Genomic DNA, 27,398 nt, shown 5'->3' on the forward strand with positions numbered 1-27,398 from the left:
CAATATTTTTTTTGCGCGCACGAGCGAGAAATCAGCCCTTTGAGAATTCGCTGCTCGCACGCAGCAGGGTTCTCCAAAGGTCACTCTGGCCGGGTCAACGTCTAGCTCGTCGGTGTGCCGTACTTGATGGTCCCCAGTAAATGCCGACCACGTGAAGTCACGACTTGTTCTCGCCGACCAAATTGCAGACCGGGGACCACTCTCGCAGGTGGCTTTATCTGGCACCGCATAAATTTTGCACGAAAAAAAAAACGCGCGAATAAAAAAGAGCGTCTGGTTTCAGAGGGATCTAGTTGGTGCCAAGTTTCTTTTCTGACTCGAAATGGAGGAATTTTCAGTTTCTTGTATATTAATCCGCAGCAATAAGTAGAGAAGTTTTAAATACAAGGCAGCGGTCTTTTTTATTTTTGGAGTAAAAACAAAATCTTTGCTTTACAAACAAATCAATGTATCCTCCCAATAATGGTTTTCCTGTGATGTAAAGATGCACTTTTTCGTTACATGAATAAAGCATTAGAAAAATTTTGTATTAATTTTTTAAAAGTTAAATATTTATAAAGTTTTTAGTTTTATTTTAAATTAAAAAAAACTTTATAATATTTAAAAATATTTTACAATATTATATTAAATTAATTTATAATTTTTCTTATTTATATAAATTTTAACTCTAATTTTTTTATATTTTTAATTGAACATTTATAGTTTACTCAATAATTATGGATTGTAAATGTATATAAATTTCCCTTCATGTTTATTGATGGAAAACAATTTATTGAATTAAACAGTTGATCAACAAGGATTTTATCTTTCTTTGTTTCACTGATGTATCTAAATAGATTTTTTAAATGTTAAACATAAAATTACAAATTTATTAAAAAAAATCTGATATTGTAACTGGAAAACTAAACCTGAATGATTATTTCTCAGATAATTTTTAGTGTGCGTGTGTTTTTTCTGCTGTAATTAGTGTAGATTAGTGTTTTGTTTGTGTTGTTAAGAGTAAAGCAGTTTCAGGGTTTAATTTTTAAGAGGTTTTTACGTGGATTTACTGAAACTGTGTGAGAAACACTTGGCTTTAAAGAATGGAATACAAACCAAAATTTTGACACTTTAAATTGAGAAATTAATATTTTTGAGTCACAAAGAATAAAAAATTCAATTAAAACTCGGAAAATTAGGGAAAACGTATAAATAAAGTTGTTACGTAAATTGAGAAACAGAATATTTTGAAACATTTTCATACTCATAATTCCAAAGCCTAGAATGATGTAAATATTTTTATAAATTCTTTCTGGTAGTTTTCCTGGCATATTAAGAATATGGTGTGTGTGACCATTGGTATGTAAACGTGTGTTGATTTCCACATGTGACATTTTTTTTCACTGCCTAAAGAATGCATGCGTGATGTCCTAGGGGGTCCATTCTATACGGTTCACACACTCTCACAGTTCCATTTGAGTTACACTTTCAATCCGATTCAACAGAATAAAAAAAGCTTTTAGCACGTAAGTTTGTATAATAAAGAGAGCGAAGAAAGAATGAGGAGACGAAAAATGCTTCAATTCGAGCGAGGGAGAATTCAAAGAGCGCGTCTCTCTCTACCTTTGGCGAATAATAATATAACCGAGAGAAGGAAAAAGCTCGCAGCCTTTCTTGTGTGCGCACAGAAATAAAATAAAATCTCGGCACACTCTTATTGCGCTGTGCGTGACGCCGGTAAGAAGGAAAAAAGTAAAAGAGGCGGCAGAATGTCATTTAGCGAAGGTTTTTCCAAGATGCATTTTTGTCAACAATTTTCATCTTTTCCTCGCTATAAAAACACTCTCGGGCGGTAAATCTCCAAAACGCTGAACACGAGTTTTTTGTCCGTCCATGCACAAAACCCATGTACATTGGCCCGGCGTCTCTAACAATATTACTTTTTATCAAAGCAGGTCGGTTTATTTGCCAGCTCACTTCAAAAGACTTGCTTTTCTTTCTAGGAGATTTATTATTATTCCGCCCTCTCTTCCTACACATGCTGCATTTCTCCGTTCTGTCCGTCTCCGTTTTATTCTTTGCCCAGAGAGCTCATCAATTGCTGCTCTCCGCTCGTCTTCCGCCGTCGGTTTCCTGATTTTAATGAGAATAAAGGCCGCACTGACCGCAGTCGAGCATGCTGCAGACGCGATGCACCATTTTAATCGGATAGGAAAACGCTCATTAGTTTCAAAAGCTCGGAATCGTCAGTTTGGAAAACTGCGTAAATTTATAACCACCCCTCATGATTTCAGCACCGTTTCACCACATCTTATTTATATATTTTCTGAACAGATATTTAACAGATTACTTATTGATAAATTCACATAGTTATAAGCTATTTTAATAATAAATTTTTTATTTGAAAAAAAAAATAGAGATATCTTTTATTTTGACTGAATAGTTAAATGCTTACTAAAAAAATTCATCTGTTTATCTTTTTCAGAGGAAAACGATTTCAAATTTTTGAAAGAAAGATATATGAAGAAAAATATTATAAATATTTCTGAAATTCTATCATCAATTAAAAAAATATTGTCAAAGGATAGATAATTTGTCATTATGTAATTTGCTAGATTACAGAGTAGATATAGAATTTTGTTAAATTTTTACAGCTTTAAAGCTTTGAATTGATTTCTCTGCATTAAAGGAAAAATAATGAGCTTTTTAATAATACTGATTATCTAAAAATACAAATTAAACAAGGAGTAGTTGATGAAAATTGATGAAATTGGCCCAAATTAAATAGTAAATCACATTTTCTTTATGTAAAATTTTCAATTATTAATGTAATTTTCCTTTTGATTCGCAGCTGGAAATTCTACACCGGTTCTGCAACTACAAGGAACATCAAATCGTAAGTACACGTCTCATATATCATCTGTTTTTCTATATCACTGGCCAAAATTTGCGCGTCTCCGAAACGATTTTTTACTACAAGTCGCCGTTGGCACTAATTAATCAACAGTTCTGCGTGGGTTGCTTTCAAACCAATGCAAAATATACCTATATTTCTCTCGACATTTGTTGTTTTGCGAATTGGGAGTTATGCCTCTCATTTTTTATTTCCAAGCACGACCGTTTCCGTTGAATGATGAACGATTTCGCTCCGAGTCAAACACATCACCGATTGGCAAAGGAACGAAATAAACAACTCCATCAGCAATTAGTATTTTATCCGCGCGGCTACGGACAAATTTATTCACCTCTCGTGATTTACTGTATTGTCAAGTCGGATTTTTAAGAGACCTAATCTATTTTGGCAATTCTCCACGGCTGCACCACCGGTAGAAAAAGAGCAGAGAGAATCTCATAAATTTTATCTTACAGTCGCGGCGCAGCCAAAGGGAATACATTTTGCAAAACAAAACTCGGGCCGAGAGAGTGTAATTATTTAAAAACGTTTGAAAAGCATAATGGCGACGGCGTGTGTCTCTTTTTTATGAATGTTCAAAGGTGCAGCACCGTAGAGAGGAGTCGTCGCCGTTTTTTAATGAAAGTGCTTCTCGCCCTTACTCTCTACTCGTATAGTCAGGCTTGAGAATTTTGAATTAAATACACTCCGAGGCAGTTGTAAAAATTCGCGTGAATGATGAGCTTGGGCTCTCGTCGCGCCGTAAAAACAAACAAACAAACAAACACCGTCGGCAGAATAAATAAATCTCCAGGGTAGCAAAATATAATAAAGAGCAGCGAGGCTCGCGTTGCACGACAAAAAGTTTGCAAAGTGCGTAGCGAGCAAAAGGCGACACGGAGAGTTGCAAGTGGAAAAATAAAATGCAAAACTGCTGCCGGACGTTCGCTTGGGTCGCCATTTTTTTTTAGAAAAAGGGAATAAAAAATGTAAGAAATAATGTTTGCTTATAAAAGAGAGAAGATTTTTTATAGTGAAAAAATATTATAATATTATTTAATAATATTTTACTTGGAAATTTTATTATTATGTAATTTTTTGGGGGATACAATATTTAAAAATAACATTTTAGGCAAAAACTAATTCCATTTTTTACAGCAACAATAAAATTTTTTGTTCTTATATCTGATTAAAGCTCTCCAAATATACTTCTGAAATCTGAAAGTTGAAATTATCCTGAAATTTCCGTGTTATATTTCAAATTTTTGCATTTTTAAACATTTTTGTTTTTTCTGGCATAAAATATTTTTGACGAAATGTGGGACCCCATATATTATTTTTTCCTCTCTCAGTCAGCGCTGAAACAATGGCGAAAACTTTTCCGCTGAATAATAAATTCAAATATATGCGCGTGGCTGGGATAAATAAGTATAAAAAGCTGATGATGATTTCACAGAAAATTCGCTGACTTTGCACTTATCCGTGAAATGCTTACTTTGGATAACAAACATTGTTTTGTGGCCGCCCCTCTCTCTCATCCAGCTACAAGCGTAATAATTTCCTCCTTGTTCAAACATTCGGAAAATAACCCCTGCGTGCTATGCAAGCTGCACTCACATAATGTACCCTGACTAGGCGCATAATATCTTCCTATACCCGGCGCTGGAAAAAGATTTCGAGTTGTTTGCTGACGGCACACACGATTTCGGCCCAGGCCCCACTTTAAGTGCTCGCCAGCTTACCTTTTGCATGAATAGTTTGGCTTTTTGTGTCCCACGAGCGAGCGAGCGGCCACTGACTTTTCCATACCGTGCTATACAATAATACCCTTCTCGACATATTCAGAAATATTCCAGTGAGACCACCTGAAGCAGGTTTTGTGCATGCCAAATTGTTCGTGGGCCACTTGTGCGAACTTCTCTATTGTGGAAAGGAAGCTTTAGTTTGGGTCTTGCGGTCAAAACGCGCGTGTTCATTAACAATTATGGACTACCTGAATGTTGATTTTGTTTAAAACAATATTGTATTATGCTCAATGTTTCCATAGTCCTAAAAAAATTATTTATTCATAAGTCAACTTATTTCTGGATTATTCATATTTGAATGTCGATCATTTTTATCAAAAAATTTATAACTAAATTACAAATGTCAAATTAAGGGAAGCAAAAATTTATGCAAAAGTAATTTCTTCTTATGAGAGAATCCATCAAAATGAATGGCTGCTCAATGACATCTTATTTGTACTGGAATTTTATGTACATAATCAACTGTTAAATTATACGATCGGGATGAAAATGACTGTCTGATCCTAACACTGAATTTTTGGCGTTGCTTTTGAAAAAATGTGAAATTACTGTATCATAAAATTTTAAAAAAAAAGTACGTTTTAAAATTATTTAATATTATTTAAAGATAAATATTACCCAAACATTTATCATTTAAATTACATTTATTATTGTTTCAAATTACTTTTGTAATTTTTTTTTTATAATTATTTTAAATTTTATTAAACATACTTTCGTTTAATATACATTTTTAATCACGTTTGAAGCAGTTTTTAACCATTCTAATTGATTCTAATATTACATATTTTCTCCAAATATATTTTCTTGTAGCTAATCTAGATCCTACTCTCAATTTAGATCTAGATCAGTTAGATCAGTTCATGTTTTGGTTGGAAAATTTATACATATCAGAAGTCGCATTAACTCTCAATGGAATACTAAACTTTACAAAGCTCATAATAGTTTTAATCCATTTAATAATTGGTTTTTATTTGCTTCCTAACAAGAACCCTTTTGTCAATCTGTTAACTATCATTGATGATACCAAGATTTTAGTTATCCTGTGATTGTTCAACACGTAAGTTGCTTGTGGGAAATTCACGCTTGAGAAATAAAGCTTCATATCACGGTATATTTGAAAGGCGCGAATGTTTATTCTTCGTTGCTCAAATGCGTGCGCAGCTCTTTGAACTCGGGTGTGCGACTTGTTTCATTTTTTGGTCCGTTTGTCAACAGCAATCAAATCTCGACACACCATCCTAATGTCAGCAGATCTCACTCCTTTCGTCGCCCGAGGAGAGCAGAAAACGGGCGCGGCAGTGTTTGAAACGCGCTCGTCCGAGCACATTTTGGAAGTCTTTGTGCCGCTTTATTGTAGCCAAAGGTGAGATAAATGAAGCGAAAAGCGGAGAGTGAGCGAATAAAGGAGGAAGGGCAGATGTGTAGTGAATGGCAAAAGTAATATATATCTGAGGCAAGAGATCTCTGGATCTCTTTATGCTCAATTCCGAAACACACTCCCAATAACTTTCGGGGCGAATAATGCAAATGCCACGGGGCGGGGCGGCTCCAGATAAAGAAGCTCGTTGGAAAGAAAGGGTTTCGGGAAACAATGGCACATTTCGAGGTGAACAAAAAGCGGCCAAATTAACCGCCGAGCAAATACACGGTGCACTCTCTCTCTTTGTGCAGCAGGTACGTTCAAATTTTAAGCGGGGGATACGATCGCAAACACAAACACAGACGCCGCATATATACAACAGCGCACACCGATAATGTTATTGTTATTGCCCTCGGTGCCAACGGCAGACTTTTCTGCTCAGCTATTATTATTTTCTGGGCTCTATCTGATTAAATAAATTAAAAAAAAAGAGAGAGACATTCACAAAGGGCGGAGATGAAAGTGGCCTTTTGTCGGAAGGGAAAAAGCAAAACGTGAGTTTTTAATTTGGAGACGACACGCCTGAAGGGAGAGAGCAATGCAATAATAATAGTATATAGAGTAGAAACAATCCTGTTATTTGCAATTTTTTTCTTCAACTTGTAAGAAATTGATATTTACCATATTATTTTTCTTTTGATGATTTTTTTTTCAAAAGGTGTGCTGCTGGATTTGTCTTTTAATGTTTGAAACAAAATTATGCCAAAACTTTTGATTGAATTTTGAAAGTTGAAAATTACAAATAAATATCCTTTTTTTAAATTAGTGGATAAAAAGAAAAACTAAAGGTCAAGATAAACATTTCGCCAAAATATTGGCACGTTAGGTGTTAATCATGAAATTCAATTGATGATTTGTTCCCTTCCTTATTTTTAAAGAAGTTATAATTGTATAAATTATTTAGATTAAAAAAAATAAATAAAAAGAAAAAAATAAGGATAAAAATTGTAGCTGTATTTCACAAGAAAAGTTTAAATTCAAAATTTTGATGTTATAATATGGACACATTGAAATTAAAAATTAATGTAATTAATAAATTAACTAATCGTTTTATCTCAGTGTTTCTGAATTCCAAATTAATAAATGTTATATTTTGTGTCCCATCCGTCAGCGAGAATTGTCGTGTTAATTCAGATGAAAAGTTGAAAAATTCCATCAATAAAATGTCAGTATGAAATATTTTGACAGCTTTATTCCAATTTTTTGCTTATAACTAAACCGCAGTCTATTGTTGAAATACAAAATATCTCCAATCTCTTCATGTAGCGTAGCTCTTTTGTGCGCCCATCCATTATGAATGCTCTCGGTATCAGATTCTTATTAATGTGCGGTGTGTAGGTGTACGCGGAGAAATTACACACTGAACAGACACTGTACCTAACATATTCACAGAAAAAAGTGATACACCCTCAAAAAGAATATGAAAAAGAAACTTCTTTTTCCTCTGCCGCATTTGACGTCGTGAATTCTGAAGCTTTCTGCGAACTCGCTGCAAATTGAAATAATATGCGTCGAGATATATCAAAAGTGAGCTTTTTCAAAGCCAGCCACCGTTTCTACAAATCGTTCTCCCTCTCTTTTTGTATGAAAGCGGCTTTCAGTATCAAAATCTCGAATCGCGCGCCAAAGAATGAAACACGCTGCTGCGGCGGCGGCACTCTAAAAAGGTGGTAAAAAATAACTGGTGGTGTTTTTACAAGAGTAGATCCGCGACGATAATTGCATGCAACGTGCGCGGTGGCAGTACACGTCGTGCTGTTGTGTGAATTATTAATCGACCCTTCATGTCGTGATTGCATCTTGGCGTAATGCCTGCAGGATTTTTTACTCACCGCCAAAACGACTTAAGAGCTGCCAGGAAATTTTGATTGGAGCTGACGGCGCCTTCATTTTTTTTACTAAATTCAATCTGCACTACCGGCTTTATAGTTAGTTCGAGAAATTTACAAGGTATCTTTGACTGGTGGAAAAATATTCGCCTTTTTTCAAAAAGCTATAATTTTGTTTGCTTAAGTCATTTTGAAATCAAAGAAAATTATGTTACATACATAGAAAATATATTTCTGCACACTCAATTTTTATAAAATTATTTCTTTTATTTCATCAATTTATGACGCTATTGGTTTGACAAAAAAAGTAATTCCAAAGTAAAATAAAAATCCCATTTGCTTGCAAATTCTTAAGAAATTTGCGTCATCTTTTGTCAAACAACTCATTAAATAAATAAATCATTATTGAAAATTAGATAAAAAAATTTCAATTAATTTATTGACTATAAAAAAGCCAAATATTGACTTTTGCTTAATTAATGTTCACTGTGGTGAGTCAATTTGCCATTGTTCTGCCATAATGCGAATTTGCTACTTTTTTCGATTGGCGCAACACATCAAATAGAATACCAAAGTAGAACCTAATTGATACAATGATTAATTGAATGGTACACTTGACCATTTAATCGTGCTTCTGTTTAATCTCCTTTTACCACGGCTTGATACTTAACCACAACTAAACCAAATAGAATTATATTTTTCAGCTGACGTTGTTATTTCGGTTGTGCTTTAAACCTATTTTCACAAAACAAACAGAACACACAGGAAAATATAATGCTAATAATTTGCTTTTAATACAAAGCGGCGGGAAAAAAATTCAATTATTTTCCCGCAACGAAACTCATTTATTTGCCTCTCGGGTAGCGCATACGAAAAAACGACACAAATAAAAATATGCAAATAAAGTGCAGGCAAATAACCAGTCTGCACGCGTCACAGTGCAAACAATGTCCGGCGCGCGTAATTGAAACAAACCGGCACTGCTGGAATAATAAAAAATTACACACACATACTGCAGCAGCAATTGAAAAGCCGCCCTTTGCTTTTCGGAGCACGTAGCGAAATATTCCGTTTTATATTTTGTTGTATATTTGCGTGCGGGTGGCGTTGGCCAACTCCAGAGGCCTAATGCATGCGCGGATATTCTGGTCCCAATTGTTTCAGTGCCGCAAACGGTCCTTTGACGATCGGATGAATAACTAACTCAATCACGCTGTCTATTGCAAACCACTTTTGGGATTTCAATTATTACCAGCCGATGCCCGCCGGTCACTCGATATAAATACATGCATGTCCGTTGCACGATGCCCATAGGTACACACGAACATTCGGACATGGCCGCTTGAGAGAGCAGCTGTGGAAATTTGACTTGCATTACGTCGGTGATTGGACTGTGATGAATTTACGGATTAATAAGGCTGCGCCAAAAAGCCAGAGGCTTTTTATTCGCCAATCAGTACCATCCGCATATTCGAAAAAAAAGAAGTATGATTAATCACTTTGCCCAGAAATTAAATTGCCTCAAATTGTTATTTTCATTCGTCACAAGAAAGACATTTAGTTGTTACAAATTGTTGTTTTTATTTGCATACATAGTTTTTCAAAGGTATAATTTTCACTAAATTTACCATGCATACAGAAAATAAAAATTAAATTTACCCATCTATATAAAAAAACTCGAGTTTTTCTTTTGGTGAAACTTAAACTTATTGGTGTACCACAAGGCATTATATTGCCTATATTGATGTACATAATCGAAATATTAAAAAATTATAAACAAAAGGTACAAAATTCATTTATATGAAGATGAAAATATGGGTCGAGTATTTTGAAGTGCGTGGCTAAGCGAATTTCTTTATTCAATTTTCTTATAAACTATGTTTTTTTCTTTTCTTAAAAGGGTCTTTTGTGTTTTTAGAGAACTGAATTTTTTATGAACTTCATATTTTATAGATAGCAACGTGAAATAACCAAAATGTTTTGAGATAATTTGATAAATTCGCTACTTTACATGCTTAAATCCAATATGCATTTTATCAATTAAAATCATATAACAATATGGGCATCTTTGAAAAAATGCAACCTGCTTGACATGTTTGTTGAAAATGTTGCATAAATCAATTCATCAGAAACACACATTGAGTTAATTATAGCAATTTCTTGATTGAAGTGCATGTGTCTTACACACAGATGACATGAAAAAGTCGGAAGGTTTGTGATTTTGTATATTTACCTTTACTCTTTGCCCACCTTTTGATGATTTCCATTTAGCCATTTTCATCTATAATTAATTATTCAGATTGCCATTGATCAAAAATTCAAAGCTTAATGCTGATTAAGGCAAAAAGTTTCTCAATCAAGATTACTTTGACACTTTCACCGCCAGACCCTACCTCACAAAAAAAGAAACAATACTCAACAGTCATTAACTAAATGGAAATCCAACTGCACCATCACGCAATATTAACTTATTGCCGGCGATAAGCATCTTACTTATTCCAGAATGACTCTCCATTTTCGCTCTATACACAAAGTACAAAGCTAACGGACAGTCTCTCTCTCTACAGCACACATTTAATATTTTCCATCATTTTGCTTTATTGATTGCCACTTACACATGGCGAAATTGCGCGCCCGGCATGGGTAGCAGCGAACAACTTCACAGAGCGACGGGGAGCCCCGGACGCACGCAGCGAGAGAGATCATTCAGATTTTATAATAAGTCGTAAGAGTTTATTTACCCTCGGGCTAAATTACATCTAAAGCTCGCTCCACCGATGTGGGGTCGCGTATCGCTTTGGTTCTGCACAAAACAATTTGCGTCGACAAAGGGCCGCTCGCGCTGCCAAATGCTTTGTAGCGAGTTGAAAATGTTCTATTGTATCCGATGTACAAGTTGAGAAAAGCAATTCAGAACGCACGCAGCGATATTTTCATTTGCAACCAAAGTGGATTTGAAGGGCGGTGGGGTAATTTTTTCATCCACTCTTACTAATTTAATAAGAGAGAATACTAAAAAAATTTTCAAATTGAGTTGTTTTTTAAACAGAAATGCATCAGGCTTTAAATTCAAATTAATTCCACATTCCACAATCCCAGCAGAAAAATCAAACGCAATAAGTCATTTTTCAACATTAGAATATAATAGAAGTGTGAAGATGCTGAAGAACTATATTGATACTTATTAATAATTTTAATCACGGCTTTCAAATCAAAGGAATAATAATACTTTATTTGGCAAGCGAATTCTTATTTTAAATAATAATAAAAATAAAACAAAAAATTATCAGAATAAAGATTTTGTTAAATACTTAAAATATTGTTATTTTATAATGAATTAAATTATTTAAACATTAACAAAAGAATATGAACATTTTAATTGAAATGATTAAAATCAATATCACATAATCAAAATTCAATTCGCTTTCTAATGAGTGATGTGTGCTAAAAAATTGAAATTTACCGTAAAAAATAACATTACATTTTTAGGATTCTCTATATTCTTCTATAACAGAATAAATATTTTACGAGTGACCTTTTTGTCGGACTTAAAAGCTGCTTATGAAAGTCAACTGGAGCTCAGCCTCCTCTTTTGCGCAGAACCTCTGGTGAATCTCAATAAGCCGTGTAGTAATTTCGCTCATTTCGCAGCGACCGCCGACATTTTTACGGCATCAGCAGTTTCGCGCAGATAAGCCTCTCGACTGCTCAGTATGCGGCAGCTACTAATACTCGCACATTCAGGAGCCGCCAAGTCTCAAATCACCGACCAAGGAGAGAAAGAGCGATGAATGGTCGCGTTGTGCTCCGACTCTGGCGCACCAAAGCAGCCGAGAGATCGAGCAGGAGTCGGTTTCTTTCATATATAGAAAAATGAACGACGCTTTTTAATATGAACCAAGGCTGCAGTATGACATGAAGACATATATTATATTATGATGTCTGAAGTGATGAGCATCATCTGCCTGCTGGAAAATTGTGAGCGTCTCTCTTTTATCTAAAAGTGAAAGATCAAATTTGATGTTATTAAAAGACGGAAGTTTGCAACCATTTTGGAAAATATTTTATTTATCATATTCCGTGGAATAAAGTGTTTGACTTTTGTTGATGAGTCATCTCTTCCCCATTTCAAAGACTCGGCAGATGGAGATCGATGTAATTTTGATGAGCAACGCTTCTGCTGTTCAAAAGGTGTAATAATATAAATGCTGCACAGTCAGAAACGATCGACAAAAGCTATTTGATGGATATCTTTTAATTTCTGTGTCCTATGCTCTAGCAGGAAAAAAATTAACTCTTTTTTCCTAGTTGAATATTATCAGATTGAACAAAAAATTAGAAATTCGAGATAAAAATCTAAACTTGAATGTCAAAAAATGTGTGTAAAAAATGTTACAAAATATAATTTATTTATAGTCGGAACGTTGGTTTTTCCTGGAATATCGTTATCAAATTGAAGCTATATGGACATTCCAGTTTCTTTTCTTTTCGGAAACACCAGAAATGCAATTATCAGATAATAATTTTCATCATTATTCAATTTAATTCAAAATTGAATTGAGTTTTATTAAAATGTGTTCATATTTCTTTGTAAAAATGTCAGATAAAATCATGCCGGAACTGCAGATTCCAAATCAGCATGTCTTTTAATTTAATTTTCCAACTTTTCGACGGAAGCGCTGCTGCGAAACTCGTTACAAAGACGTCAGCGACATCCTTTACGATAGCAAAATTTCATATAATTCCCTCCTCCCTTTTATTTCCTCGGCGTCCACGCACCATAAATATACATATTGATCCCGTCGCAAGAGCAGCCGGGATAAACTTGTTCCCAACTTTCCATCGCGCGCACCTTATGCATTTTCGGTGCAATCTCGGCAAAGTTTGATAAATCCCAGAGCCCGGTCCCCGAAAAGGTGTTGCATATAAATCAAAAGGATGGGGGTTCACATCGAGTACGGCGAGGGTGACATGCCAGGCCGGCAACTTGCCATCCGCAGCTCCTCTCTCATTCATCTTTCGGCTCGCATGCGTGCATACCAAATATCCCACCTGCCTTTTATGTATTTTATAATGAAAAATATCGGGAATATCTTCAAGCACATTTTCTCCTCTGGAAAAAAAATACAATTTTTCCCACATGTGCAATCATCAAACACTGAACAAACAAACTGCTGCTCTCTGTTTACCGAGTTACGAATTATAATTAATTTCGCCGGCGTACATAATGCGGTGTTTTGTTTGTTTCTACTCCAATTATAATTATCTTGTTTTAGACCGAAGGGGTTGTTTCTGAAACAAAATAAAAAATCACCTCTCTTTGGTGTAGACGAGCCGTTAGCCGGCACCGTGTTATTATCATTATATATTATTTTGTTGGGAAAAACAAAGCGTCGGGTGTAAATAAATAATGACGATTGCGACCATTAAGTGGAAAATAATAAAATGCCGTTTTGGCGCGCACCTGCTGGGCGGCCCCCAGGTCGTTTCTCGTCCAATCGATTCCAATTATTTATTTATTTGGCCGCGCGCGTACAATCTCTCCTCTCGATTATGCCTTCAAGGGGGGTTGCAGGATTCGAACTGGCTGCGCTGAACACACACACTCGCTCCGCGAATAAATTGCTTATTAAATTATGGATCGTTTAATAAGCGGCGGCGGATTGCTCTGCCGAGCGTATATTATTCACCCAAGAGCAGTGCATGTTTTGCATTGTTTGTCCCGGCTGCAAGAATGGCAGCAGCAGCAGCTGTGAGGCTCGAAATATCTGCGAGTCGTGTGTTATTGTTTGCCGGTTACAATTATGTTCACTCACATACGAGCGTCTACGAGAGAGAGACTCGCTCCATTTATTAATTATGGCTTTCGCCAACTTGCTCGTTTTGACTGCCGAGCGAGCTTTTAAGTGAATAGTCGTCATGCGAATAAGGTTCTGTAAGCACGTAAGCGATTTTCGCTCGCTCCAGTCTACTCTGAAAGTTAAGCAACGAAGTTTAATTGTGGCACGTATTTCTTTCAAGTCAAAACAGAAGCTGCTGAAAAATGAGAAAAATTTAATAAATTTATTTTCTAAAATGCAGTTTTTTCGCATTAAAAATTATTATTGAATTTTTAATATATCCGGTAATTTTATATTGGCAAAATTTATAAATTCACTTGCGGTATTGAATTGATCTTGTTAAATTTTCTCAGGTAAAGTCTTGAAGCTAAAAGTTATTTGAGTAAATTAATTCTTATTAAAGCAATAAATAGTTTTACAAAAATTTCAGTAAACACAGAAATAAATAGTTATTAAAATTTTTACTTGATGATACTCTTTAAGGGTGAATTTAATTGTTAATTATGTTAAAATAATTCAATTTCTAAACCATTTTTTTTTTACATGTTATTTAGTTGTTTTTGTTTAATTTGTTTGTGTTGACAGCAACTTCAAAACAGTAGAAAACAATTTATACAAGAGAAACATTGAATTGCTGGACAATTCGTAAGAGATCATAAACTAGCTTCAAATTTAAATAGTATTTACCCATGTCAATGAGATTTCTGTATATATCTCATTATATTTCTAGTAATTATATTTATTTATTTACCAGAAACCAAGCCAAATATTATTGTATTTTACTAATTTGCTATGGATAATATTGCTGACTTATATAAATTTCTACATTTCTGCTGAGCACGCATTATCACCTCCAGATTGAATAAACAGGTTTCGCGTTGCCTCTTCCAACAACTTCCTAATAAGCTGCAAAATTTAACGGATTACGCATCAGCAACGGCAAACGAGCAAAATTGTATATTCACCTGTTCATGTAACTATAATCTGACTGATGAAAGTGCGAAGGTGAGCACAACTCCGTAAAATTGGCGTGTTTTCCTGGCATCTCCGCAACAAGCAAAATCAAGTTTGGTTGTTTGCGCGCTTAATTCACGGCGGAAACTCCGGAGAGCAAACTCGCTGCTCTTGAGCACACAGACACACACACACGAGAGAGTAAATTTATATATGCAGAGCAGTTTATTATCAAAAGTGCGTGTGCAAGTTTTGTGTGTTTGAGCGTTTCAGCCGGACTGGCTCCCCTGCCTTATGAATGATTCACTCCTTTATGCACCGAGGCCTGCCGGCGAGAACTGTACGAATATGTACCACCGTGTGTTGGTGCCCTGAAACTATTTACTTTGTAAATGGTATAACTCGATTGGATTTACTCGTCGTGCTTCAATGAACGCAACACTCGCTTAACCCTTTTATGCCAACAAATTTTATATATATAACGATTCGGCACAAATGATAGAGGGAGAGGAGAGAACAAGCGTGAAATTAATTTGTACACGAAAAGACGCGAGCAGATGATTTTTGTATATATAATTCGTGTGTGGCATTCCGTCGTTAGATAAACTTTTGATGTGCATTAAAAAACGGCCTCTCGTCTTTCTCTCAACCCTCGTCACTCGCATTAAGGCTTTGTGTGACTGCGAGAGAGTATGCGGTTGACTGACACTTTGACACTAAGTGAAATAGATTTGAATTGATTTTATTAACATAAAACATTTCGCTTTCTTATCGACTGCTTCCGCTTCGGGAGACCTTCGGTGTGGGAATGCAATTAAAACAGATAGGATATAAACTAAAAATATTTATACAGTTTCAGTTGGATAGCTCTCAATTTTAAATACGCGGGAATGCAATTGAATCTAAATTTTACCCGATAAACAAAAGTGAACGAAAGTAAATATAAACACTGGATTTTTGATATAATTTATGCCATTACTAGACCTTAAATTATAATCCAAAAATGAAACACATAATGTGTTCAACTTTTCAAACGTATATAATCAATTATTTCATTTAATTAATTTTTATCTTCCTTTTTTCTTTTATACATAAATAATATAATTATGATAAATAATGGAACAGCAGTCATTCTCAGCTACTACAGACTTCTTAGTCATATCCTTGCTAATATACCAGTTGACTTATGATTTTGTTTATAACAATATTATAATAATATTTATTTTTTTAATTTTTCAAATGTGATTGCAGTCGTGTTAAATGCATTAAAAAACAATAAAATTGTAATAAATTTAAAAATTGTTAAAATAATTATATCAAAATTTTAAATATAAATTTTCATATTTTTTTAAAATTTATCATGGAGTTTTTTAAACGTCCATTCATCTCAGTACATTTAGTTATAATGTTCCTTATTATTAACCAGTTTCATATCCTTATTTACATTTTTGAAGAAATATTCAAATACGCAATTCAATTTAATTATGTATGTGTTGAGCACATGGCTATAAATTAAACCGTTTAAAAGTAAATAATCATTCAAAATATATTCTAGTATGATTTTTTTAAAACTTTTATGAATTTAAAGTTATGATGAAGCTGAAATACATTCCCAAATCCCTGATAATTTGTTATATTTAGAAACTCTCCACCTCACAAAAGTAGCTTTGTAAATTTCACAAATTCCACGCTATTTAATAAATTCCAGAGGAGGTCGGGTTCAAAGCAGAAAATCTCAAACAGTCTTCCTTCATTTCTCCAACCGTTTGATCCGTGCATACCATTATTCTGAGAGACGATCATTATTCAATATATAAAGAAAGAGCAGACTGAAGTGGCCGCCTTGGTTTCCGGTGGGGTTTTCGAGTGCACATGTAAGGAAGTTTGGCACAAAGCGAGATCGATCTCTCTAATTCCTCTCCTGAGGGTGCGCGGAGAGGAAAATAAATAAATGCTGTCCGGGTGTCAAAGTTGATGTGTGCGATTGCACAATGGCCTCATTGTGCGACATCGGACCAACTTTTCAAGAGCTTCTGTCCGTTTTTCGAGGGAAAGCAGGCGATTACTGACGGACCCATGCCTCTTTTATATGAATACAGTGTTCGGACGATTTCGCACGTTTCATACAAATTGAGGGTAAAAATGACACGTCCATATTATTCTCCATTAGCCCCTATTAGCTATTCATGCGTGCGGAAATTTGAATGGCGCCGAATGCGAGCGCACGCGGCACATAACTGGCTTTTATTATTAAAATGTTACACAATTCGCTGTGTGGCTGTATTTTGTGGATGGGGATCAGCGGGCGGCGTTTATTTTATTCACGTAGAATTCTCTCTCTCTCGTATTTCAAGCATTGTATCGATTGATTTTATCAGCGCGATGCATATAGAAATCGTGTCCATTGTGCGACATCGGACGCCGTGGGACAAGCTGATCGTTTGCACTTTATGGCTTGTAATTATATTCTGAATTTATTCGATGGCGCAGGAAACGGAGGAAACCATTATACAGAGAAAATAATCTGGTAATTTGAAATATGTATTTGTGGTTTTGGAAATTAACAGACTATTTTCTATATTTGTGAATTCTTATTTGATTAATTACTTCATTCGATTATTTAAATTGTCACACAAATTTTAAAATCGAAGGGGAAACAATTTGTTGCAAGGGAAATATAGAGCTGTTGGAAAAAGGCATTATCACTGTAGCAGAAGTTTTTTTTAAACCCTCCGAGATCAAAAGACATCATCCGCAGCACTGAGCATCGGTTGAGTTATTCTGTTTTTTATTTTGTAAGGTAATTTTTGTAGATCTTAAAATAAATACAATTATGCAAGATCACTCCTTTGTCTTTCAAGAATAAATTTCAAGTTAAACAATTAAATTATTTAATATCTGGATTCGTTATAAATTTTAATTAATTTTCACTTTAATTCCATTTTGAAATCAAATGACTTTTCCAACTTGCTTTATTTATAAAGATATAAATAAGATAAAGATTTTCAAAAATTCAAAAGTCAAATAATTTTTAGGAAAATTGTTGATGCAAAATCAATTTCACGCACATTTATTTGGTTCTTTTTGCAATGGCGTTCAAGTAATAGAGCAACTTGCATCATTGATTACATCCAATACAAAACACTGCGTTGCTTTCTACCTAATTCTAACAAAGGACGCAATGCTGGCTGCGTGTTTGTGGTTATAGAGTGACAATTTAACCACCGTGAAGCCGCAAAGAGCTTCTCATCACTTTGACAAACGCGTATTTTAGTCGATTTCTCTTTGCCTCAGAGAGAAAGACCGAATTTCACGCACGCAGCTTCCATTTTCCATCACTTAAATTGCAAAATCAATAACTTGCAAAAGCGCCGTCTGAAATAAAGTGATTGATAAACATGAGATTCATATTTCATGCCTGCTTTTCCTCTGAAATTTTCCTCTTTTCGCACCGCCACCATTACATTGTTTTGTCACTCGGAGCTAAAGCGAGGAAAAAACCCTGTTCTCTCTCTTTATAAATATTTTTCACGCCTCTTGCATGCTGCTCTCTCATAATGCAAATCCCGCCATAAATGTATATACGGAGTGGCCATACCGCTGTTCGTTTTTTGCGGGAATTGCTGTTTTTGATGTATGAAGTGGTGCGCACGGAACACTCTCTTGGGAATGTATTTTGTGTACATTACTAAAATACGGCACCGAGCACAGGGAAACCATTTTTTTGGGCTCTTCCTTCAACATGGATTGATCGAAAGAGAAACAAAATTAAAGGTGCATGTTGAAAAAGCGTTTCAAAAACTGTCAAGTTTAAATATAGCTTCTTTGACAACGTTGAAAATCATTTTCATTACCTTTGATTAATTTTCTTCTGTTTTAATACCAAAATATTAGGCTTTATAACTATCGTTGTTTTGTATATTATCTACATGATTTTATCTTTTATTAAGAGAATTTGAAAAGTAAGTTATCAAATTTATGTTGATTACAAAAGTATAATTAAATATCATATTAAACAAAAGCCCCATTGATGTATTGAATATATGAACTCAAATAACTAGTACAATATTATTTTTTTAGAATGAAATTTTGCTCTGTAACATTCTTCTTTACTTTTTTTAAAGCTAAAATTTCTTGTATCTATTGTGTATTTATTATCTATGTCTTATTGCGCAAGAAAAATAATTATTTTTCGCTATGAAAAGAATAATAGATTTGTTAACGTGTAATAATTGTCAAAGAAGCCTCTCCATAAAATGATTTGAATAAGGAAAACGACTGAAAGTGGGAAAAGATTAAAGTTTGAAACTTTGCTCTTCTTTTGCTTCTCTGTAATCCAATGTGGCTATTTATTGACAAAAAAAGTTTGATAAATATTAAAGGAAAATAAAATTGTTTCGACAAATTTATTGATTGCGAAATTCTGACTTGAAATATTATTGTTCTTGAGCATTCTACTGAATTTAATTGTACCGCAAAAAAAAATAATGGACTGAACATTTTACAAAATATACATATATAATCAGCATTATGTGTAATTTTTTTTTACACATAAACGTCTTTCCAGAATGGCAATAAAGTATATTAAGTGCTTTAACTGAAATAAAAACGTTAAATAAGTTATGATTTAATTATTGTTTTGCATAAAAAAAAAACTGTATTTAATCATTTTTTTATTACATATACTTAATGCATTTTGTTTTTAATATTTTATTTTAAAGTTATACTATATTAGTAATACAGTACATATTATATAATTTTTAATATGTGCCAAAGTTATGTGTTATTGAGAAATAGTAATTTAAATTTTATAAAAAGCATCATTGATTATGAGAAATATATTATTAATAGTATTATTATGCATACGTCTCTTATTGGTATCTTGTCAATTATCTCATTTACAATTATGATTAATTACTTTTTTTTCTTACATTAAAAATAATCACTTTTTTGTCTTTTATGCAACATCTCTATAATACCAAATATAACCCATTTGCAGCCAATGGATACGGCATTGGCTCATTCGGATCTCGGTTGAATAAATCATCTCTAGTTTCCACAACGAGCGGCTTTAAACGCTATTTCTCATCTCATTATCCGGCCGTCTCGCATCATCCGCGCGCAGCTGAAACAAAAACGCGCGCGGTGATTTACGACAGATATCGCGCGCGGCGTCGACGGCTGAAAGGGCGACGACGAGAGCGTGGGCGGTGGCACACAACTTTGCTCTCAAACGAATTATTCGTGGGGCTAATCTATTGTTTGCTGTCGGCAGTCGTCATAACTGCCGGACAGCAGCAAGAGAGCAAGAAGACGCGCAACATCATATACACTTGCAAGTGACAAAAGCGGCGAGAGAAAAGCGAAAATGTCGCGGCCACACCCGGTCGCTTTAGTGTGATGTTGTGGACAATACGAGACTTGCTCAAGAGGTTTTGATCACGACTTGACTTGATTGCATCAGATGGAAATGAAATTTGATTGTAATAAATTTATTAAATATATTTTTACGTTTTAAGCCTCTCATTAAATAAAATTTTTTGTTGCTAGAACCACAATTAACAAAAATGTTAAGATATTTTCAATTATTTATTTGTTATATTCAGATATATCATGTTATATAATTTAATATGATTGAGAAGAAAAGATGAGAATTGTAATTTACTATTAATTAACTAATTAAACTAGCCGAATAAATAGGGATACACATTAAAAGTATAAAATCATCTTATTTTATAATTTAATTTACGAAAAACGTCAAAGTGAAAGTAGATTTTTGGCAATAGTAATGACATTATGTAATAAAATTTTAAAATAAAATCTTGAGCCCATTGATTTATACTTCTATAGTTAATAGCATCGGATATTTCAGATTGGCTTTTTTACTAACTAAAGATATGCGTCTCTCTACCGAATTGCTTATTCTTGTCAACAACATTATATCCGTGCGGTCTCCAACTCTCCGCGGGACCATTACTTTTTGTATGCCAAGCAAGTTACGACTCTCGTTTGCGTCCCAAACCAAATGAGCAAGTAATTATTTTCTTGTGTATAAAAAGGCACAGTCTCTTTTTGACGCGCGTTTTCAAACTTTTGTGTTTTCTGCCGGGCGGCTAACGACCCACGTGTGCCGCTCTCATTATCAACATCCCTTGTTGTTAATTACATGCAAAAAGCAGAGCGCTTGATAAAGTGGATCTGAATGCGCGCGCGGCACCAGCTCGGCGTAATTATTTCGCTCGTTCTTTTTTCTCCGGCGGTGGCTGAATGCAAATCGAGTAATTAGTGTACTTGCTGTGCGTGGAGCCGCTCTCGGAGATTTGGGCGATTTCGTCATTGACGTAAACGGCGAACGCGCAAGGGAAGAGTTTAAAAGGCGGAAAAAGAGGGTCTTTTCAAATCGTTTGAAACAAGTAAAGGATTTTCGAGAGAGGGAAATTAGTTCAGTCCTGTTCAAATTAAATATCGCGTTAACGCTTGATGCGATATTAAAGGTTGTGGAGTTGATAATTTTATTTTTATTGATGTTTCGTATTTCATATATCTATATTTGTTCTGAAAATGCTCGTAATTGGGTTGGTATTTCATTTGTTTACAAAACAATAGATTTAACGATTTTTTTGTTTGTTGTGCAGTACAAATATTAGAGCATTCATCGTTATTTACCTGAAAAATTGAATAAAATATCATGAAGTCTGCAATTATTGATGTAATTTATTTAAGCGATGTAAATAATATAAAATAATCTTATTATTTTGTTTGGAAAATAAGTTAACATTTCTAATTTGAGCTCCTACTTTCCAATAGATTATCATAGACAAAAAACTTTTTTACACAGACTTACACGTAAAAAATGCAACAAAATTTAATTACATTTAACTGCACTTTGTTGATATAATAAAGAAAGCACATGTTGACACAAAACTTTTACATTTTATTTATATTTTGTGGAATGAAATAAACATTTTGGGAGAGAGAAATAGAGCACAAATGGAAATTAATCAGCAAGCTTAATGCTATATATTTGAAATTATAATCTATTTTGAGTGTTCACTGAAACAAGCCATAGAGAAATTTAACACGTAATCTGCTTAGACTTTGTTTGCATGTGGTTCTCTCCGCTATAATTTGCGTTCCTGCGCATATTAAAACAGATGTTCTCACTGCCTTGCCAAACAGATTTCAAAATAATACAGCACACTTCAATCTGTTGCTCTCTGCCAGTGACTGCTTTGCCATTCATTGCGGAAGGACTTCTGCCAACGTATAGGAAATGGAAAATCGACACAGACCGTTCCTCATTTGCAACGAACGCGCTCGCTCGTCAATTTCCTTTGGAATTAATTCCAATATAATGCTTTCGTCGCTTTAAACCCTACACACCAAGAGCACAATGAGTGAAGTACCTTCCGCCAGATTGTTTTTTAAATATTTGAATGCAAAAAAAAAAAAATGATAAATCAAGGCAGAGGAAATTTGAAATTCGACATGACTTTTAATTGAAATTTTAAATTGCAAAATATTATTATCTGAGGTAACTGTTTTTCATCGAAGCAAATTCAAAATGTTTAAATTGAAACATTGAAACTTGAAATAAGTATATAAAATCCAGCACCATCAGGACCCAAGACAAATTTAATTAATTTTAATTTAAAACTTATGTTAATCTTTCATCGTGATGTTCATGAATTTAAAATTTATAACATTAAAAAATATATGGATAATAATGTTTGAGCATTGCAGAGGTAACACAATTATAATATAAAAACTTTTTGTGAACAAAAATTCAAAATATAATATAAAAGTTAATACTTACGTGTTAAAAAAATTCAACATTAATTTAATGGAGGTTAAAAAAATATATTTTAAGAAAAATAATTTTTATTATACATAGTTTATTACTTTCACATAAAAACAAGATTATTGAAAACACGTATTCACCTCCCACACTTAACTGGTCAAACTTGGCAATATCACCACCAAAACTACCCACACAAGGCGGCCGCAATTACGTGGTAAGCACCCTTTCTAGGTATATAGCCGAGCTTTGAAATGCTCGCAATCACAACCGACTTGTGTGAGTGTCTGTATTATGTGTAATTTCCATTCGAAATGTGCACTGCGATCTCTCGGCGGCGTTTATTAAGTGGAACCGACAAATAAAGCGCCATTACGGCCTCAAAATTGGATATTTTACGAGCGAGACAAAAAAGTAATTGTGCAGGAGATTAATGCCCAGCGTAACAGATGTATATTGTTTGAATTTTATTACACGGTCTCTTTCGATTGTTATGCCGTATGAACTCAGTTGAATCGCTGACCACCCAAAATTCCGGCCGCTTTTTTATGGCCCTTTTAAAAATATTGCCTCTGCAGGATAATGACATCATAAATTAGTCGGTGCCCACTCGCGGATCATGCAGAGGCGAAAGCGCTTTTGGGAAATCTGTATTATTATTGGAAGTGGCGCGATATTGTTCCAATCACCAATTTTTTTTACACAATAAAAAGAAAAACAAAGCATGAGGATGATTTGCAAAATTCAGACCACCCCCGACGGCATTGTTTAATGGCGAGACATTTTGACAGCGTAAGGAGGCCGCCCGCGCAATAATTGCGTCCATTAAAAGCTTTGCAACGTCCAACGCCTGTGACGAAGCACAAACACACGCTTGTCAAAATAAAATTAACGCGCAAGAGCTAATTGCCCGGAAAGGATTGCCTTTCAGCAATTTCGAATCGAATCGATTTCCCCTGGAAAGCTCCGGAATTGAAATTTCCCAGAATATGTATCCGAATATTTTTTTAATCATGGCACCGTTAATTTTGCACTTTTTGTTTGCATTCTCTGCCCGAATTAATTTTTTATAATAATGAAAAAGCGAAATATCCAATTTGGCATCAGCAAATATTTGCCCACGCAATGAATTTTTTCGGCCCTGGTGTTCTCACCCCCTCTTTGATTCATTTAAAATTCATGTCGATGCCTTTCATTGGAGTCATCAGCCCACTCTTCATTAAGGCGCGATGCACTTTTTTTTATAAAGGAGGCAAAATACACAGAGGATTAAAATTTGATCAGAGAAAGAAAAACTAGTACTTTCATCATCTCGCCCTCTCGTCGTCTCCCTGCACTAATATTCTCTTGATTCCCCCTATATATCTTTTGCGCACTTTGTAACAAGATATCTTGCTGACTTCGGGAATATATTTTATTTCCCTTCTCCCTTTTGCACTCGCCGCCGATATTAAAGAAAGAGCGAATTCTCTCATCTTTCAGTTGCGAGAGAGATATATATTAATTTCCAATGATAGTATTGAAATGACGCTTTCATGCATTAACCCCCCTTTTTGCGACTCGTCGCAACAAAGTGCCGACGGCGGCCAAGAGAAAGAAGAAAGTGCGGAGCTGACAAAGGAGGAACTTCAAAGTTTCTTATATTCCATTGCGTTTTATTGTGTACAGTGGCGAGGGCTGTTGCTTTATATTTTGTGGCTGGTGACAAAGGAGTATGCAAAAGGTGGTGGAGTAAATTTTGTTTGAATTTGTTTCATTCAGTTAATTGCTAAAAGCGCGTGAAGAGGCCTAATTTGTTTTCGGCTAATTAGTATGCAAATTACGGGCTATTTGCTTCCAAGAACACTTTGTTCATCTGGAGCGGAAAAGTTTTAGAGTTGTTGGAGTTTGGGGGACTTCAAGTTGAAATTGCTAATTATGTTATGTTCGTAAAACAGCCTTGTTTGCAAACGTTTATATTTTTTAAAGGTGCACAACAGGAAAAAAAATGAAAAATAATTATACATAGTATTTATGAAAATTTGTTCTGAAGTTAGACTTTTGCTCAAAAGTATAAATTAATTTTTAATTCACTTCAAAATTCATTCTGACTATGGATATTTTACAAACGGTGTCCTGCTGATCCTCGTTAAAGGTTCTTAATTAAAGGCTTTTTCATTGGCCTTTAAATTTCTGAGCTATTACGAGACATCTTTCATATTATCTTAATTTGCAAAATCGTTAGTTTCAATTTAATTATACGGTTGGACAGTAGTAAAAAATTTAGCCGAAGTCCAAATTAAATTTTTTATGTTTTTAAGTTTCCATAAATTTAATATAATCACAATAGATTAGTTATTGCTAAAAAACAATATTATTATTTTAATTCTGTCACTTTCTGTACAATAAATACTATCAACTGAAGAAACTCATATTTTTTATTTAATCCTTTTAAATTTTTAATTTTTTACCTTTCCTTGTAATGTAAAAACTATTTACATATGTTCATCACTTTGGAATAATTGAATTAAACAATTACATTTTTTTGAAAAACTACTTAAGCCGTACAATTTAATCATAAGCGTGTGGTAAAACATGCCGGAAGAGAGAATTAAAACTTTTTCCCGGCCTGAGAGGAAATTTTTCAAACCAACATTCATCTCGCTTGCTCCATAATAAAAACCGAAGAGAAAAACTCCCCCAGAGCAAAGTAATCTCGCCGGTGGGTGTGCAGTAGAAAAATTTTAATTACACGGATTCCCTTTTATACAAAAGTACTGTACTGAAAAAAAAGAAGGATAGGAAAACTGCACTTTGCGCTAACAACCCGGCACTGCAGTGGTAGTTTTGCATATTTCCGCCTTCATTTTAATTACCGCCGCGAGTCACAATGTGAAATCCCCTCGCACACACACACACACACATTTAACTCTCGGCACGCTGCACACGCAAACCCAGCATCCACCATCAGAGTTGAATCGCAGACAAAACACATGCGAGACGCTTTCTCTCCCATCGCAGAGTTATTTTTCTTGCGTCGCCAAATTCCAAGTTCAAACAAATGAACTCTAATTAAAATCAAAAGTTGGCACCCGGGACGAGCAAAGCCGAAGGATTAAGGATCAAACGTTGGATATATTCACTCGTCAAAAAAGGTCCCGGGCGCCCTTTTAAAAGCTGGTCCAAGGGCAGCGCCCGTGTGATTAGTTCCGCCCTTTAATGAGAAAGGAGGAGTCGACACACAGACAGACCGCTGCTGCATTTTCGCTCACTTGTGTGTCGTCTGTAAATGAGGGGCACCCCTTTCTCCAATTTCTTTTGCCAACCCTTTGCTCTCACAGACTACAAACTCGCTCTCTCCTCTCATTCACTCTCTCTCTCTTTCGTTCTTCGCGCCGGAAAAGAGAGAGACGCCATGTGCAGTTAACTGCAAGTAAATACGCAGAACAAAGTGCTCGCGACGCGCTCTTAATTGGATTCATTGCCGGCGAATACAGTTTGTCTCTTACACGCTCCCGGCGCACACAAAAAGCAACTTGCGGGACGAGTTTGAATTGATGGACTTGTTTAGTCGTTTGAGTCATTTCAAAATTTAAAATCGTGATCCAACATAGAAATCTTAAAGTTCTGATTTTTATTTTTTTTATCCGTCATAGTTTTACTTATATTTAGGTAGTTGCGGAAACTTATGGCACTTGAGGTGGTAATTTTTTGATGAAATAAAATCTGGCTTCCTTGGTAAAGATGAGCAACTTAATTGTTTCTGTATCATGCAGAACCAATAAAGTTACTCGTCTCCACCAAGGAAGCCGGATTTTATTTCATCATAGTTTTATTGTTACTTTTTAATAAAAAAAATATATATAAATTTTACTTATTATTTATTTTACAATAAATCTTATCGTATTTTTAATTTTATTTAAAAAATCTTTATTATTTATTTTATTTTTAAACTATTTTAAATCTTTTTTTGACTCACGATCAAATAATTATTTTAATGTGTGCTACTCTTACGTATTTTGTAAAGGAAATATTTTTAAATCTTATATATTGCATCATTGACTATTATCATCACTTTTTTTACTACTGAAAATTTTTTTTGGAGGGCTTAGTGCTAAGAATATGTTGATGTTAAATGTTAAATGATGAATAATTGATGAAAATATAATTAGAATATTTAAAAAAAATCAGTTATAAGATTGAGCTTGTAATTGCGAGAGTTGGAACGTTCGCTCATGTTGGGCGGTGCAGCATTTCTACAGGCGTTAACTCTGCTCGCACTTTTTAATCACCCGCTTGTAACCACCAAGAGCATTAAGCCCGAAAAGCCGGGCTCGCATTTCTACTCACACGTGTGAATATTTACGTTTATTGTGGTGCGGTGCAAAATTACATCGCCATTGTGTGTGTAATTAAATTGTAATTTTAAAGGCTGCAGTGTTCAGTCTCAGTCGCGGGTGTGCCTCGAGCAAGTCTGCACGTCACTTTGTGCTGCCACAACGTGTTCATTGTCTTATTGCACACACAGCCTCCGCAATGGCGTTTTGCATAATTAATTTGCGACAGCTGAATGCAAACGCGATTAATCTGCGAACGCACGACCCCGCCGAACGTGCAGTGCATGGCTGGGGTTGAAACAAGACGGGGTTTCTCTAAATGTCAATCTCAATGTATAGTCTCTGCCGGAACGTTGGAGGAAACCCAAAACGCTGTGATTTATACATAATAATGCAATCTACTCAGTCAGACGTTTTGAGGGAAAGCTAATTATGTGATTTCAGTTCAATCAACATTTGAATCAGACTAATTGTAAGTCAATCTTTTGTTCAAGAATGAGCAATTTCTCAAGTATATTTCAAAGTGATTTTCAATGCATGCGATTACTTGAGCTTTGAAATAAT

General features: G+C 34.7%; 1 protein-coding gene across 1 annotated transcript in view; it reads left to right on the plus strand.

The window, feature by feature from the left end:
* The window catches only part of LOC132201006 (connectin-like), a 154,058-nt gene that overhangs the window by 27,842 nt on the left and 98,818 nt on the right, over positions 1-27,398 (plus strand). Inside the window, exon 2 of the mRNA XM_059626859.1 lies at positions 2,831-2,875. The gene's annotated coding sequence lies outside the window, so the exon portion shown is untranslated. The remainder of the gene's footprint in view (positions 1-2,830; positions 2,876-27,398) is intronic.

This window comes from Neocloeon triangulifer, unplaced genomic scaffold (genome assembly GCF_031216515.1).
Source record: "Neocloeon triangulifer isolate White Clay Creek 2 clone unplaced genomic scaffold, ASM3121651v1 ptg000014l, whole genome shotgun sequence".
NCBI lineage: Eukaryota > Metazoa > Arthropoda > Insecta > Ephemeroptera > Baetidae > Neocloeon > Neocloeon triangulifer.